At 38.3% G+C, this 17,537-nt stretch overlaps 1 protein-coding gene across 3 annotated transcripts in view; it reads right to left on the reverse strand.

The window, feature by feature from the left end:
- The window catches only part of CTDSPL2 (CTD small phosphatase like 2), a 94,480-nt gene extending 78,800 nt beyond the window's left edge, over positions 1 to 15,680 (reverse strand). The window contains exon 1 of one of the 3 annotated variants that reach the window (XM_047766483.1): positions 15,185 to 15,680. The gene's annotated coding sequence lies outside the window, so the exon portion shown is untranslated. The remainder of the gene's footprint in view (positions 1 to 15,184) is intronic. The other 2 variants (XM_047766484.1, XM_047766482.1) reach the window with 2 other exon arrangements.
- Between the last annotated feature and the right edge of the window lie 1,857 nt (positions 15,681 to 17,537).

The raw sequence follows: 17,537 nt of genomic DNA on the forward strand, positions 1-17,537 counted from the left end.
TTCTACAATTGTATCATTAATAACCACTTCTCTCCATGGTACAATGTAAGGTCTGTAATGTCTTGTTTATCACATCACCTAGAATGGTGTAATGCCTATATATATATATATAAATATAAAATATATATATATAAAATATATATATATATATATATATAAAAAAGGATCCAATGTTGCAACCACTATGAGGTACCACAATTACACCAGTCCAGAATGGCCATCATCAAAAAGTCTACAAACAATAAGTGCTGGAGAGGGTGTGGAGAAAAACGAACCCTAGTACACTGTTGGTGGGATTGTAAATTGGTGCAACCACTGTAGAAAACAGTATGGAGATGTCGCAGAAAACTAAAAATAGAACTACCATTTGATCCAGCAATCCCACTCCTGGGCATCTATCCAGAGAAAACCACAACTCACAAAGACACATGTACTCCCATGTTCATTGCAGCACTATTTGCAATAGCCAAGACATGGAAACAACCTAAATGTCCACTGACAGAGGAGTGGATCAAGAAGAGGTGGTACATATACACAATGGAATATTACTCAGCCATTAAAAAGAACGAAATACCACCATTCTAGGATGGACCTAGAAACTATCATGCTAAGTGAAGTCAGCCATACAATGAGACACCAACATCAAATGCTTTCACTGACATGCGGAATCTGAAAAAAAGGACAGAGTGAACTTCTTTGCAGACATTAAAAAATTTATGGTCTCAGGAGACAGTTTGGGGAGTGGGGGGATGTGAGAAAAAAAAAAAGAAAGAAAAAGAAAAAGAAGAATCCTATGTTGCCATGAGCTGTGGTGTATGTCGCAGACACAGCTTGGATCCCAAGCTGATGTGACTGTGGCAGAGGCCGGCAGCTGCAGCTCGACCCGTAGCCTGTGAACTTCTATATGCCATACATGCAGCCCTAAAAAGCAAATAAATAAATAAATAATAATCATAAATCATAAAACTAAATGTTTTAATTCTATTTATAGGTTACCCGCATTTCCCATTTTGTTGAATGCCTGTACATGCACTTTTCTCTTTTCTTCTCTAAAAAATCTAAAACACTAAAGTTGAAAAAGACTTCAGTTCAACCTCCCCAACCAAAGTAGAAATCTCTCAGGTAGCATTCCTATCTAACATCTGCTAGAATGTGTAGAGACATAAAGTTCACCATTTCACAATGTAAATATTCAGAAATGTTATTATTATTTTTTTTTTTTTGGTCTTTTCTAGGGCAGCAGCCACAGCATATGGAAATTCCCAGGGTAGGGGTCTAATCAGAGCTATAGCTGCCAGCCTACACCATAGCCACAGCAACACAAGATCTGAGCCGCGTCTGCAACCTACACCACAGCTCAAGGCAATACCGACCAGATCCTTAACCCACTGATCAAGGCCAGGGATTGAACCTGCAACCTCACGGTTCCTAGTCAGATTCGTTAACCACTGAGCCACGATGGGAACTCCCAGAAATGTTAAATTCTAATCAAAAAAATCTTTTAAAAACAGAACTGAGTAAACCTGCAAATATACACTGCCAATCCCTTATTTAACAAATGTCTAAAGAATTTCTAAGGAGAATTAAACTCCAGCAACTTGGTTAGGCATAATTTTCCTTGTTTTAAACACAAAGTTTAAAAAAAGCTATCATTTTAATACTTAAAAACAGATAGTATATAACTTTTTCAATTTGCCAATTACAGCCTAATTTAGAGGAGTCTAGATATCTTCATTATTTCCTCCCCAGCTCTCCCAGATAATGGAACTATATGTAATACTTTAAAATAATCTGTATTTCCAGGAGTTCCTGTCGTGGCACAGTGGTTAACGAATCCGACTAGGAACCATGAGGTTGCGGGTTCGGTCCCTGCCCTTGCTCAGTGGGTTAACCATCCGGCGTTGCCGTGAGCTGTGGTGTAGGTTGCAGACGCGGCTCAGATCCTACGTTGCTGTGGCTCTGGCGTAGGCTGGTGGCTGTAGCTCCAATTCGACCCCTAGCCTGGGAATCTCCATATGCTGTGGGAGCAGCCCAAGAAATGGCAAAAAGACCAAAAAAATGAATAAATAAATAAATAATCTGTATTTCCAAAGATCTCAATAAATATTTGCTAAATTTAATCTTTACATTTCCTGCAAACTCCTAAAATAAAGACTTCAATGTTAAAGCTTACCTGAATAAACATAATTCGACCAAGTATACTATCAAAGCACTGGGTAAAAAGTATTAGGATGGTTTTCTAGTAGATTTCCTATCTGCTGACTTCAGAAAAACCAATTGCCAACCTATTCTTTTCAAAAATAAAGTATTTTAGCTATATTTATTTGAACATGGAAAAGGTAAAAGTGATATATAACCAAAAGCTATCCTTTACTAATCGCTGTAATACAAAACACTGTCCTAAGCCCTAAGACATTATTTCACTTAAAACAAATTTGTGTCCATTATTTCCCTTACATTTCATTTGTTTATTTTTTTCATTATTTCCATTTTATGACTGAAAGAAAATGAGATGGAGACAATGACAGAATTGCTTTAATTTCTGGATAATTTTAATAAAAATAATAAGCAATGTAAAAAGTCTATCATCAATGAAAAATTCAAATGAATTAAAGTTATCAAAAGTTCAAATTCTTATCATCTTCAATTTTTTTTTTTACTTCTGCTCCTTTTCTAAATAGTCATTTACAATGGGTGATTTTTCCTACAAACAAAAGGTTAAGGAAGGTTAAGAGAAGAGGTCTAAGAAAACATAAGAAAAATTACAGAGATGCTGACCACAAGATAGTTTGGGGGGAACCACAGCGTTTTGGTAAGAGGAAAAAGTAATCTAGGGCCAGTTGAGAAATAATTTCTCTTTCTTTACTATCAGTTTAGCCAATCTGAACCTTTTCCTTTGGTTTAAACCAAGAAGGCAAGAGAGTTCATTTATCCCAAGCAACCTGAGGCCAAAGAAGTCATGGAATTACAAACTACAGCTCTAGAAAAGAGAGCTCCCCTGACTAGTAATTGGAATTCTGCCTTTAAGATTAATTTTTATGTATTAACTGGGTTCTTCCTATGTAAAAAGTTGGGGGGGAAAATACCACTATCAGCATAACAAGAAAAAAAAAAAAAAACACTAAACCAGAGAACTGAACCCACCAGAGAGAGAGCTAAGGACCCAGGTCAATCAAACCAAGATATAAGAAAAAACAAGCCTTGGAGTTCCCTGGTGGCCTAGCAGGATGCTGCTGTGGCTCAGTTTCGATCCCTGGCCCAGGAACTTCCACATGCCACAGGTGTCTTTAAAAAAAAAAAAAAAAAAAAAAGACAAGCCTTTCCTAGGACAGACAAGATGTAAGCCCTGGCTCACCTGTGGCAGAGCAAGGACAGAGACAGTGATGCCATAAAAGCAAGTAAAAAGAACTTATCTTAAATTGTTACTCCTGGAGTTCCCGTTGTGGTGCAGTGGTTAACGAATCCAACTAGGAACCATGAGATTGTGGGTTCGATCCCTGGCATTGCTCAATGGGTTAAGGATCCGGCATTGCTGTGAGCCGTGGTGTAGGTCGCAGACTCGGCTCGGATCCCGAGTTGCTATGGCTCTGGTGTAGGCCTGTGGCTACAGCTCCGATTAGACCCCTAGCCTGGGAACCTCCATATGCCGTGGGAGCGGCCCTAGAAAAGGCAAAAAGACAAAAAATAAAAATAAAATAAAATAAAATAAAATAAATTGTTACTCCTGGGAGTTCCTGTTGTGTTCAGCATTAACAAATCCAGCTAGTATCCATGAGGATGCAGGTTGGATCCCTGGACTCGCTCAGTGGGTTAAGGATCTGGTGTTGCCGTGAGGTGTGGTGCAGTTCACAGGCACGGCTCAGATCCCACAATGCTATGGCTGTGGCAAAGGCCAGCAGCTGTAGTTCTAATTTGACCCCTAGCCTGGGAACTTCCATGTGCTTTAAGTGTGGCTCTAAAAAAAAAAAATCAAAAACAAACAAACAAATAAATTAAATTGCTTCTCCTAAAGGCAAAGTGTGGGCTAGCATAAGCCACTACTACTCTTTAGGAACAGGAGACACAATGGAATCCAGATCTATTTATAGGATCTTTGCCACAGACCTCCACCTGGTGCTCCAGTCTATGGGAACATGAGACTGGAGAGAGTCTTCTGTAATACAGGGCTGGAAGAACAGAGCAGACTCTACTATGGGGGGAGAGAGTTAAAAAAAAAAAAAAAAAAAATCAGAGGCCCAACCAGATACTTCTTCCCATGGTACAAAAACTTTAAGGCTCGGGGAGGGGCAGCAAGTCCAGTCACACACTCCCACTCCAGCATAAGTCAAAACATCATTAAGGATAAGAGCAGAGTGAAAGAAAAACCTCCTCTACCAATCCCTCTAGAGAAAGGGCCAGAAACTATCTTGGGCCCAGGATCTTATACCAGTGCCATCAGAACTCCTACCACTGAGGTAAGTTCTTCCAAAACAGGACCTGTAAAGATACATGGCCTAGTTTGGAGTACAAAGGCAAGATCCCTGAAACAGCCCCACTTCTGATGCCCAGACAAACAAGATAAGATTGAGACTGGACCAGGACAACAGAGATTCCTGGCTCTACCACTAGGTTAACAAGCACCAATGAACATAACAGTAGTCTACTGCTGGGCGAGGATCAGAAGCACCTAGACTGCAGAGATGCATAGGCACACAGGGAAAGCCAAAATCTGTGAGTCAATCAGAAAACTGAGAAACACCTCATATCTCCACTTCTAGCCTAAGCAAAAAGTAACCTAGTGAAATTTGAAGCCAATGGTGCACCTGTAGCATCCTTTGTGACAACAAAACCAAACTTCAGCTTGGGAGAACCCATGGTGAAGAGTGTTAAGGATACCACTGCAGGAGTTCCCACTGTGGCTCAGTAATTACGAACCAACTAGCAAGCAGGTTCAATCCCTGGTGTCAATCAGTGAGTTAAGGACCTGGTGTTGCCACGAACTGTGCCATAGGGTGCTCAGATCCTTCTGTGGCTGTGTTACAGGCTGGCAGCTGCAGCTCCAATTCGACTCCTAGCCTGGGAACTGCCAATGCCACACATGTGGCCCTAAAAAGCCAAAAAAAAAAAAAAAAAAATCCCAATGCAGTGGCTTGGGGTTGCTAGGAGGCATGAGTTCCTGGGCCCGGGTTAAAAGATACGGCATTGACAGAAAAGAAATGCATGGACTTGGAGAACAGATTTGTGGTTGCCAAGGGGGAGGAGGAGGGAGTGGGATGGACTGGGAGTTTGGGGTTAAAAGATGAAAACTATTGCATTTGGGTGGATAAGCAATGAGACCCTGATGTATAGCACAGGGAACTATATCTAGTCACCTGTGATGGAACATGATGGACGATAAAGTGAGAGAAAGAATACACACACACACATGTCTGTGACTGGGTCCCTTTTCTGTACAGTAGAAAATTAACAGAACACTACAAACCAACTATAATGGAAAAAATAAAAATCACTTAAAAAGTTAAAATATTGAGGAAACATTGTAAATCAACTATAATTTAAAAAAATTTTTAAATGGAGTTCCCATCATGGCACAGTGGTTAACAAATCCGACTAGGAACCATGAGGTTGTGGGTTCGATCCCTGGCCTTGCTCAGTGGGTTAAGGATCCAGCGTTGCCATGAGCCATGGTGTAGGTTGCAGATGCGGCTCAGATCCTTCGTTGCTGTGGCTCTGGCATAGGCTGGTGGCTACAGCTCCAATTAGACCCCTAGCCTGGGAATCTACATATGCCACGGAGTGGCCCTAAAAAAAAGCAAAAAAAGATTTAAAAAAAATTTTTTAATGAATTTTTTATACACATCAAACTAACCTTCTATTAAACTTGCCAGTTACCTTCAAAAATTTTTTTAAATAAACAAAAGATCTGGCATTGCCACAGCTGCAGCTCAGATTCAATCTGTGGCCCAGGAATTTGCATATGTCATGGGTGAGGCCATGAAAAGAAAAAAAAGAAAAAAAATCAATGAAGTTAAAAACAGAAAACAATAAAACCAAAAGATGATGTTTTTTAAAAAATGACTTAATTGATAAACCTCTAGCAAAAATGAGTGGGGAAAAAAAGAGGGAGAAGACACGAATTACCATTTTAGGAGTGGTAGCGCAAACATCACTATATATCCAAGAGACATCAAAAGAAAAATAATGGAATATTACAATTTTATGCCCATACATTCAACAATTTAGATGAAATGACCAAATTCCTCAAAAAAATATGTATCACCAAAACTCACAAGAACAAATAACCTTATCAGCCCCACATTTAAAAAAACTGAAATTGGAGGAAAAGTCTCCAAAACTCAATATTCCAGATCCAGATGGCTTCACTGGAGAATTCCACTAAAAATCTTTGAAAAAAACAAGTAACACCCCCAAACGCAAACAAAATCTACACAAACTCTTCTAGAAAACAGAGGAGAAGGGACCTCTCACAAACTCATTTTATGAGGGCAGCAAAACCAAACTAAGACAATACATATTAATTGAGCCAAGTACAGGAAAGAAATTGTTTACATAATATCTGTAATAATATAATTACCTAAACTGAAAATATAAGAGTCTTACACATATAGCCTCATCTTGGTAATCCTATTTATGTTAGAATTTAACCATCCTCTAGGTGCTTTAAAGGAGTTCCATTACTAGATAAGCTCTTTTTCTTTTTTTTTGTCTGTCTTTTTAGGGCCGCACCTGCCGCATATGGAGGTTCCCATGCTAGGGGTCTAATAGGAGCTGTTGCTGCCGGCCTAAACCACAGCCACAGCAATGCCGGATCTGAGCTGCATCTGCAACCTACACCACAGCTGACAGCAACACTGGATCCTTAACCCCTGAGTGAGGCCATGGACCGAACCCGCAACCTCATGGTTAGTAGTTGGATTCGTTTCTGCTGTGTCAAGACGGGAACTCCAGCTCTTTTTCCATTATCAGTAATAATAAATTAAAACAAGTAAGGATCAGGAAATGAGTACACCAGGGAAATAAATCTACTACTAATGAATGAAAATGATACAATTTAAGTAGATTACATCACACACACACACACAAAACCACAGCAATGACTGCAACAACATTTTAAGCTTAAGAACTCATGACATGGAGGAGGGAAGTACATAATGTAAAACATTTCCACTTTTCCAACATTTGAACCAGATCTCAATTAAAGAACAGAAAAAGCTGATCGTTTAGCAATCTAAAACTTGGCAATAAAGTTTGCTTTCTATGTAACTGCAGCCCAACTAAAAGAACTAATTGGTGGAAAAGGGCGGGGGACTCTTCCAAATTGCAACATTAATTCTTATAGCTGCTCTATCATCTCTAAATTTCAGACTCTCATTCAACAGCTTTCTCTACACTTTTATTCTGCACTTCAAATTCCACTTACCCGAAGTTGAATTCCCATTCCCAAACCTGCTCTTGATTTCGTATTTTTCCTATTATATTCTTTTTATTTTCTTTCTTTCTTTCTTTCTTTTTTTTTTTGTCTTTTTAGGGCCACGCCCATGGCATATAGAGGTTCCCTGACTAGGGGTTGAATCAGAGCTGTAGCCACTGGTCTACACCACAGCCACAGCATCATTAGATGGAAACTGCATCTGCAGCCTACACCACAACTCACAGCAACGCCAGATCCTTAACCCACTGAGCAGGGCCAAGGATCGAACCTGAGTCTTCTTGGATACTAGTCAGATTTGTTTCCGCTGAGCCACAGCGAGAACTTCATTTTTTTTTTTCTTACTATACTCTTGATCACAAGTACTCTTCCTACTCAATCAAGCCAGGAACCTTTCTAAATACCTAATCACCAAATTCTGATGATTTCACCTCTTAAAATATTTGTCTCGTCCCATTTAAATCCATCGTTGGCACTCTGCAGATCTGCCTATTCCTTCCCATCGACTGCCTTCAAAATAAAAACTAAACTCTGGCATTATATATAAAACCCTCCAAGATCTACCTAAGTCTTTTTTTGTTGCTATTTGCTGCCTCACTCTTTGCAATCCAGCTTAATAATGGTTTCCTGCCCACACTGTGCTGTACCATGCTTCTGCCTTTTTCTCTACCTCAAACATCCCTTCCTTTCAACTAATGCTTATCCTCCTCATCATTTAAAGCTCAATCCAAGTATCACGCACCCCAATAAGTAAACACCTCCACATGCCCAAGCCTGTGTAACCCTATGTTTATCTCTCCTCAGCTCTTAACAAAGCATATTTGTTTATATTTCTTTAACTGCATTAGACTGTAAGAGTCTTGAAGGCAGAAATCTTATTTGTAACTCCAACCACCTGGCACACAAGATAGCTGCATCTTTTTAACTCACATTCTTCTCATTTCCTTCAAAGAGACCAGAGAATGGGGGAAAAATTATGTCACTGAAACACAATCTTCGATGCAGTAATCAATTTGGGCTCAGAAAAAGAGGCCTACAAAAAAACACTAAAAATATCCCTTCCTCATAAGATTTCCTTCCTCTTCACAAAATCCCTGACCCCAAGCAATATTTGATGCCAACAATTACGGTTGCAAATTGCCTTGTTAACAAGATTATAATAATGATACAAGCATAAACTCAGCTGATCATTTGCTATTGAGGCCTTGAGTATACAAATTTCTATCAAAAAAACAAAACAGAAATTCTTAACTAATTATCTAGGACTAACCTGATGTGTATTCTTTCAAATAAATTTTTGCTGAATAAGAGAAAGAAGAGGGAAACAAAAGAGGGTAAAAAATATATAAATACAGAAAACTGTAAAAAGATCACAAAGCAAACTTTAAAGCTAACTAAGTCTGGGTTCCAATATAAAACTTTATATATAAAATTATACACACACATATAAATTAACAATTGTCTATATAAAGAAAAATATGCATCCAAGGTTCTGGAGTAGGCTCCTGAGCGAGTAACTAGGGGAACAGTCCCTAGAGTAGGACATACATATCAGTTCTGAATTTTCCACTATTTAGTTCTAACACTGATTAAGTCTTGCAAGCATTCTAGCACTTCACTTCCTCAACAGCAAAAGAAGTTAATGGACATCAGATCTTTGCATTTTACAACATGTAAATTTTACCTAAAAAAAGAGCTGTCAAAACAGGAGATGAGTCATTAATTAATCTAAGCTGTTTCCATTCTTCTGTCACATACAACTCATCTAGAAGCACTCTAATAGAGACAAACATTTACTACTTGTTAAAAAGTCATCACTAAGGAAACAAAGACTAGAGGACCCTTTTGGTCTCCTCTAGCTTTACATTTCCATAGGTTTGTAATATTCTATTACAAATGGCATCACTACTTAATTTATATTAATGAAAGCAAAACCTGAAAAACACTACCTTAGCTGACACCAAATGACATGTGCAAAAGTGTCAGCATCTGTTTTCTCTGCCTATATTTCCAGCCTGAATAATATGAAATCAACAGGTTTAGATACTACAACTGTCCACTACCTTCCCTGGTCCTTCATTAAATTACTTTAGAGAGGGAAGAGATTTCTTGGTCCCTTCCATTTATCACCTAATAAAAGTCAAAAGTCAACTAGGGCAGAAGGATTAAGTGAAAGAGTATTATATGAAGAATCAACTCTAAAACAAGGAGATTCTTTTCATCAAACCCTTCCCAACAAAGCAGTGATAGAGTGGTCTTTGGAGGTCATGATTATTTCATGTACAACTTACTTTTTTTTTACAAGATAATATTATAGACTTCTTTAAAAACTACTAAATATAATAAACTTATAATCAAAAACATTTGATAAAATATAGGAAGTATACAAAACATAAAAGATAAAAAATAAAAATTAAAAAAAAATAAAAATTAAAAAAGTTGCTTAGTTAGATTGATAAAATTATGGGTCTTTTTCCTTTCAAATTTTTCTTCAATGAACAACAACAACAAAAAGATGCATTTCCTAAAACCATGATCAGTTCATTTTCTCTACAGAAAAAGAACATACGGTTTGTTACATTATTGATGACCTAACATTCAATGAAAACATGAACTGATTTTTTTAAAGATGGCATGATTCAGTTTGTTGATCACTGAAAATACTTCAGGCATAGCCACTCACGCACATGTTTTAAAATACTATTATCAGCACCTCAAATTAAAACTTTGTATATACTCAGCAGAAATATTATTAAGGCAAAATCAATATTTGTTATGTACAGAAAAAGACAGTATTATTCCGCCTATATTTCCAGCCTATATTTCCAGCCTGAATAATATGAAATCAACAGGTTTAGATACTACAACTATCCACTACCTTCCCTGAGGACAAACTTAGTATTTCTTTCGCCCAAGTTTTAACAGGACAGCAATTTGGAGATTGTTTTAATTTTAACTACCTACAATAAATATAACCTACACATCTTATAAAAAGAGGATTTCATTACATGGCATAAGGGAAATTCATACCATTAAAACTTTATAACAAAATGTGCTATTTTAGCAAAAATATAAAGCTACAAACTCATAAAAACTGGGTCCTATAACATTCATGAGAAACTTGTCAAAAGTACCTGAGAAACTTGTCACTCCAGTCTATCACTTTTCATCGTATTACTATCCCTTCTAAAGAATATATACATTCCAATATATGCAATTTTTAAAATTTACTGGAGTTACCTATATACATGCAAGTTACCATGTACTTATTGGATACATTAACACAGAAAATTTGAAGATTAAAAAAAGTGAAGTTAATTTTGGCAAAATTTTGCTAAAAGTGCTTATTTAAGTAGTTCTCACCAAAACCAGGCAAGGGGAGAGATATAACTACTTATTTATTCTCTTTCAATAAAATGTTCTACATAAATAAAATTAATTTTATATTCAACTTACTCTCAAGCCAGTAGAAATATAAAACTCTCAGAACACAATAGTGACAGTAAGAAAAGAATGAAAGATATGTTGACAAAAAGGAAAAAATAGTTGTTATCTAATAATCTCTGAGTACCTAAAATAATTTCCTACTATTCTTATTACTATCTACCAAGGAAAAACTAATCATTATGATTGAGCTAAACTGAAGACAAGAAATTTTAAGATGAGTAAATTTTTATTTAAATTACTAGTCAAAGATGAGGTATAATTATAATTCTCTAACAGAAGTGCCCTCTTGTTTACTACTACTAAAATAATAGCAAAATAAAATAAAATGGTATATTCCCAATGAGAAGAAAATGCATGATTGTTGTTTGAAATGTGATTGTCAATGTTTTTCAAATAATTTTATTGGCACATCAGAAAATTAAAGGATGGTACTGTATTATTTAACTAAATACACTGAAGCAGGTACTTGTAAGATCAATGAGAGGTTAATCATTTTCAACTAACTAGAATAATCATATATATATTTGGGGAACACCAGGAAGAAAGCAAGTACTCCTAAAACAAATAATCAAAGTTGTTCTCAGTTGAAAAGATACTTATTGGTTCTGAATATTTTTCTTTAGCAAATACACTCTTAATAAAATGTACTTTTAAATTCCTAAACATTACTTTAACTAGTCAACATGAGAAACTTAAAATATCATAGTATGATTTAACAGAGTCTTAATCTCCCTTTCTTATTTATTTTTAGCAATGGCTCTGCTTTTTTAGTTCTCACTTTCTCCATTTGGAAGTGTTTAGTCCAAAGAAAGAAAACATTCTTCCTAAACTATATATAAGCCACTATTATTAAATAGAATCCCAATTATTTCTGAAGTATTCAAGTGCCTTCTAATACTACAATTTTGTTTCTTTAATCAAAGTAATAAACACATTTCCTTGTCCTAAAATTATTATAGCTATTATGAAAACCTGACTCCAGAATCTCAATTAAAGCACAGTTGATGATTCATGTTTAATCTAGATATACTTCCTTTTTTACAATCTCTCTAAATTAGTACAGGAGAGCCTATGATTACCAGAAAATACTGGGTTCCTATTATAATCAGTCAGCTTTAGTGGGACCTTGCATTAATGCTAGAAGACTTTTTATGTAAATATTTTACAACAATTTTTTTTTCAATGGCATTTTAGTGTTTTCCCTCACTCTTCTCTAAAAATACCATACTAAATGGGGGACCTGCGGATGAGATAAGCAAACAAAAGGGCTGGCCAAATCTAAAGCCATGTCTGTCCTTAAGATCCTACAATTTTTCTTGGGATCACATTTAGTCTCACTTCTCACTACTGTCAGATTCACAAGATTCTCAAAGACCCCACGTACCCCAAGATTCTCGCTATAACTGTACTCCAACCATGCCTTTCTCCCTCAGACAATGTTCTTATATGCCACACCTCTCCTGATCACAGTGCAAGAAGCTTCTGTATTCCACTGCCTCTGAACTCTCACCTTTTTGTGGTAATAGCAAATTTATCTGATAAAACTAATCGGTCCTAATATTGTCAATAAAAGCAATACTTTTAAGGTTTCTCTTCCAAAGAATGTGATTTTAAACAAAACATTTTAGAAAGATTCCCTAACATGAAGGAGAGAGACAAAGATTGGCATCGGCAATTCTCAAATTATACCACCCAGTCAACCACACAGTCTAGCTATTTGTAATGTAGACCCAATTACAATTTAATAACTTTAAATTAAAAATTAATGTGGTCATACAACCCGTCGTGAATATATACCTGGCTTAGATATATGTCTCATGGCAAATGCAAAGTGGAAACTAAAAGTAATTGTTTGGTTTTATCTTCAATCCCATCTTTCTTAAACCTTCTCATCTTCAAAGTAAAGCAAAGGACCCCCAGAGCAATCCAGTTAAAATGTCAGGTAATTTTTTTAACCTACCCAGAAAAATTACTTACGGTATATCATATGAGGTTTTCTCAGCACATTCGGTATACATGACTTAAAGTGTCTTTTCTAAGGTATGCTTTCACAACAGCGTGGTAAATTAGAAATTTAGTTAGATCTTGTTTATCACCAATTCTGACAAAATAATTTGCTCTTTAGCGCATTAATCCAAAAATCTATGACTGAGATAATTTAATACCATTTCATTCAATCTTCAATTAACCCTATAGTTACAAGTCTAGAACATCCTTTCTGAACAAAAGTTTTTTTAACCAGAATTGTATGGACTCTGTTAAATAATATTCTTGTGAAGAAGCCTCTCAACCAGAAATCTCAAACATGCGATCAGCTAGATGAATTTAGGAAAAGACCAAACACACCTAATTCTGAGTTTCTTAACAACAGGAAATGAAATGTCCAAGAACACACCATGTAGAATATTATAAAACATAACGATCCTATTTGGTTTTTCTATAAAGTCCTATTTGTAATGTCTGTACAGCTACAAATCCACAGAGGTTAAGGACTATGTGACGTGAGTTCTGTCTTTCAACCTACACTGAGAAGAGCATTAAAAGAGCTGAATGAATGAAGAATTAAAAACAATTTGTGAGAGTTCTTAAAGACCAGTCTACATACAATGCTCACTCAGCTATTCGTAAAACAAATTTTATTAAAAACATTAATGCTCGATAAATTACCCCAAAGGTCATTAAAGTACAGACAAAACCTACACTAGAACAATAATTTTACATCCTTTTAAGTCATACATTTGGCCCTATTTTTGGAACAAATTGGCACAGCAAGTATCCAACATGACCTCACCTCCACTTCCCACTCTTTATTCTTTAGGTTTAGAAGGTAAGTATGAAATTCAACTCAATCCTAAAAGACTGCTTCATCTAAGAACTACATTTTGCCTTGACTTTCTTTATGACCTTGGAAGGAATCTACCAAATAACAACTATTTTGATGTTTCTATGTTTCTGTTTATTAATGAAATTTAATCTTAATATGCTAACAATGTGGAAGTCTTTTAAACTGAACCTAGAGAGCAGAAAGCCTGAGTTACAAAACATCAAATGACATGTAATGCGAACCACATTTTTAAAACCTAATTTGACTAGTTAAAAATAAAAAACTACAAAGGCCTCAAATTCAACAAGATTGAAAAACAAGTTCTGCAAAACACCAACAGCCTCCTTATTACCTCTTTATGGACAACTGGTCTGCAATGTGGAAGAGAAGAAAAAATAAAACTAGCTTTAACAAGCCACGTCCTTGCTTTTATAAGGATAACAGGTGAACAACAAACGAAAATTTAAAACTTGGCAAAGAATGAGGAGACTGTATATAAAGAAATCTACAATCTGAAAATTACGACGTTAAGTATCTTTTAAGCTACCAATTTGTATATCTACGTTGGGCAATAATCTTGGTATTACTGCTTTATTAGCATTAGAGAGATAAATCCCTGCCTTGGAGGAACATCTACTAAGTACATGTCATTTCAGAATCTTAGTGCAGTTTACGGGCAGTGTCTCTGTAGGTTTCCCTAAGGTACTCTTAAGGGCTTACCATCATTCAAACATCCAGGTACCGCTAGGGTGAAAAGTAAATAAACACAATTTACTTATGCAATATATTTACCCCGGAATTATAGTCAAGAATGCAAAAGTAAGCACCCATACAGGCATTTAACACCCAAAGAAAGCGTAGAATACTACGGACGATGAGATTCACCCTTAATCGACCACTATAGAAACAGAGGCCTTCCACATGAGCTGTTCTTTACCAGCACTCTTGATTGAAAAAGTAACAATGTCAACTTAATATTTTAACAGCACAAAAGACAAACAGAACTCAGTGAAATCTTTTCCAGATCCTTAAAAGGTGCTTATAAAAACTAAGAGAGAGCAACGCCCCCCTAAAAACACCTTACTAGAAAGAAAGAAATACCCAAAACATCAGGTGGGTCAGGGTTAGAAAAGCTGATCTAACCCAATTACCCGGAGGGACCACAGGGTTTGGAACTAGGGACGTGAGATCGGGGTGGGGGTGGGTAGGAAAGTGAAATCTAACCCCAGAAATCACAACACAGGCCGCAGCCTGAGAGCTGAAGCTGGCGGGAAGTGAGCTCTCTTTCTGTTCCCAGGGGAAAGTCCAGAGAAGAGAGGCTCCACACAGCGGACGTACGAGGCGCCAACAGTGCCTGCCTACTAAGGCGCCGGAGCCGCTGGAGAACCAGGTTGAGAAGGGGAGGAGATCCCGGCAGACGGCCCTGGGAAGAGGAGGAGGACTAAGGTTGGAAGCCGCGGCAGCGTCTGGACGAGGGGAATTACCTAACTGTGACGACAGAGAAGTGTCCTCAGGCTCCGGCAATGGTCCCGACTGCGCAATGTGCGGTGTCTTTCCCCCTTAGCCCGCAGCAGCAACAGAACCAGCTCCTTCAGCCAGTCGCCATTTCCCGCCTACCGACCTGCTGCACCGCACGGACAGGGACCCGGATGGAAAGCGGCCTCTCCGCGCAGGCGCCTTGACTTCCTCCTCCCCCTCCCGCCACAATTCCGAGAGGTGGGAGGGAAGGAATGCAGGCAGCCACGGCGTAGCGGGCGGGGGGAGCCCAAAAAACAAGTTTACTTCCGTGAAGAGCGTTAGAGTTCCCGCCGGCGGAAGAAATTCGCGATCCCGAATTCCTGACAAAAACTGAACAAAGGACCTTGGTACCAAGTGGAGTAACAAGGAAAAAAATCTAGCAGGCTACGCCAGTGCCTAGGGGATATTTGTACTTTAGGGGCCTCCGTAGCTGGTTGTGGAGTGGTCGCAGGGGGAGTAGGGAATAAAGCGTTGGGAGTGGAGAGGCGGGGACCCGAAAGACGGTTTTTCCTCCCACTGCTAACGGAACTGCTTAGGCAGAGCAGGGAGGGGGTGCGCGCCCTCGCCCTGGAGGCGGGGCTTACGAACGCTGAGCGCAACCTGGCGGCTAGGGTTTAGTAACCCGGGTGCGCCAGGTGGGTGGAGCCGAGTGAGAAGGGGTGGTACTTAACGGCTTGGCGCGCTGGAGGAGGTGGTGTGTAGAGAGCAATGCCAGAGGCCAGGTTAAGGCGAATTCTTGTCTGTCCTGGGGTCCCGGTGGCACCTGAAGAGCCTTTTTCCAGCTCACTGCCTAGAAGGCACAGCAGTTGCTGTGGGTTGTATAAACCCACACCACGCGTGTTGGCGGTGGTTGTGCTAAGTTAGATCGTAAAAACGAAGGAATTCACACCTGCAGGCCTGGGTCAAAGGACAGCCAACCTCACGCGGTGAAAATGAATCAGTCCCGAGCGTCCAGTGCTAGTGGAATGACAGAAAAGCAAGCATGGTGATTGGGAGAGCATTATCTATTAAAACTCCAGGCCACTCTTGTTATCCAATCAAGAAATATTTATTGAAAAACCACAATGTCTGAGGACCATACTAGATGAGAGGGATGTAACTGAACAAGGCAGACGGAAATACTGACTTCCCAGAGTCTGCAAATTGTTGAAGGCAAAAAAACAATTTAAATACCGTGTGATAAAATGATTAAAAGAAGGGGTTCTTCACAGGCATTGAAAAAGCGCAAGGAAGGGTACCAGTGAGGAGGTCTGGAAACGTTTTAATGAAATGACATATAAGTGAGATAGGAAGAGTTGATGTTACAAAGGAAGAGTGTCTAGACAAGGAAAAACGAGATGGAAAAGTCCAAAGAGGAGATTGCGTTGAGCATTTGGGGAAGTTGTTCTGTTCTTGGGATTGTGGAAAGAGATGAGGCTGAGGTAAGGACAGAACCTTGTGAATCTGGTTGTTGATGTTTCAAAGTGTGGAGCAGATGAGTTGTCTTCTGAAAGCCTTATATACTACAGATCTTGTGAGAGCTCAGAATTCACTTGAATCCTAAATCTTCCTGGTACAAGAATGCTCTGAATACAACATTTCTTTTTTCTTTTCTTTTTTTTTTTTTGCTATTTCTTTGGGCCGCTCCCGTGGCATATGGAGGTTCCCAGGCTAGGGGTCGAATCGGAGCTGTAGCCGCCAGCCTACACAAGAGCCACAGCAACGCGGGATCCGAGCCGCGTCTGCAACCTACACCACAGCTCACGGCAACGCCAGATCGTTAACCCACTGAGCAAGGGCAGGGACCGAACCCACAACCGCATGGTTCCTAGTCGGATTCTTTAACCACTGCGCCACGACGGGAACTCCAGAATACAACATTTCTTGAGAGGCAGTAGTATACAGTATGTAGAACTGGTAATAGTTCACAAAATAATAGATTTCTGAAAAACTAATTGAAAATCAGAAGATAACTACTGATTGTCCAGTGTGTATCATGGAAAGCAAAAGCATATTAAATAATTACCCCCAACTGATTACTGAAATAATTATTAAATAATTACTACAAGGAGTTGAAAACTTACGTCTACACAAGTGTTTATAGCAGCTTTATTCATAATTGCCAAAATTCAGAGCAACCAAAGTGTCCTTCAGTAGGTGTAGATAAACTGTGGTACATCCATACAATGGAATATTATTCAGCTAAAAATAAATGAGCTATCAAGCCATGAAAGGACATGGAGGAATCTTAAATGTATATTATTAAGTGAAAGAAGTCAATCTGAAAAGGCTATATAACTGTATGATTCCAACTACATGATATTATGAAATACTCAAAAC

The sequence above is a fragment of the Phacochoerus africanus genome, chromosome 2, assembly GCF_016906955.1.
Source record: "Phacochoerus africanus isolate WHEZ1 chromosome 2, ROS_Pafr_v1, whole genome shotgun sequence".
Taxonomy (NCBI): domain Eukaryota; kingdom Metazoa; phylum Chordata; class Mammalia; order Artiodactyla; family Suidae; genus Phacochoerus; species Phacochoerus africanus.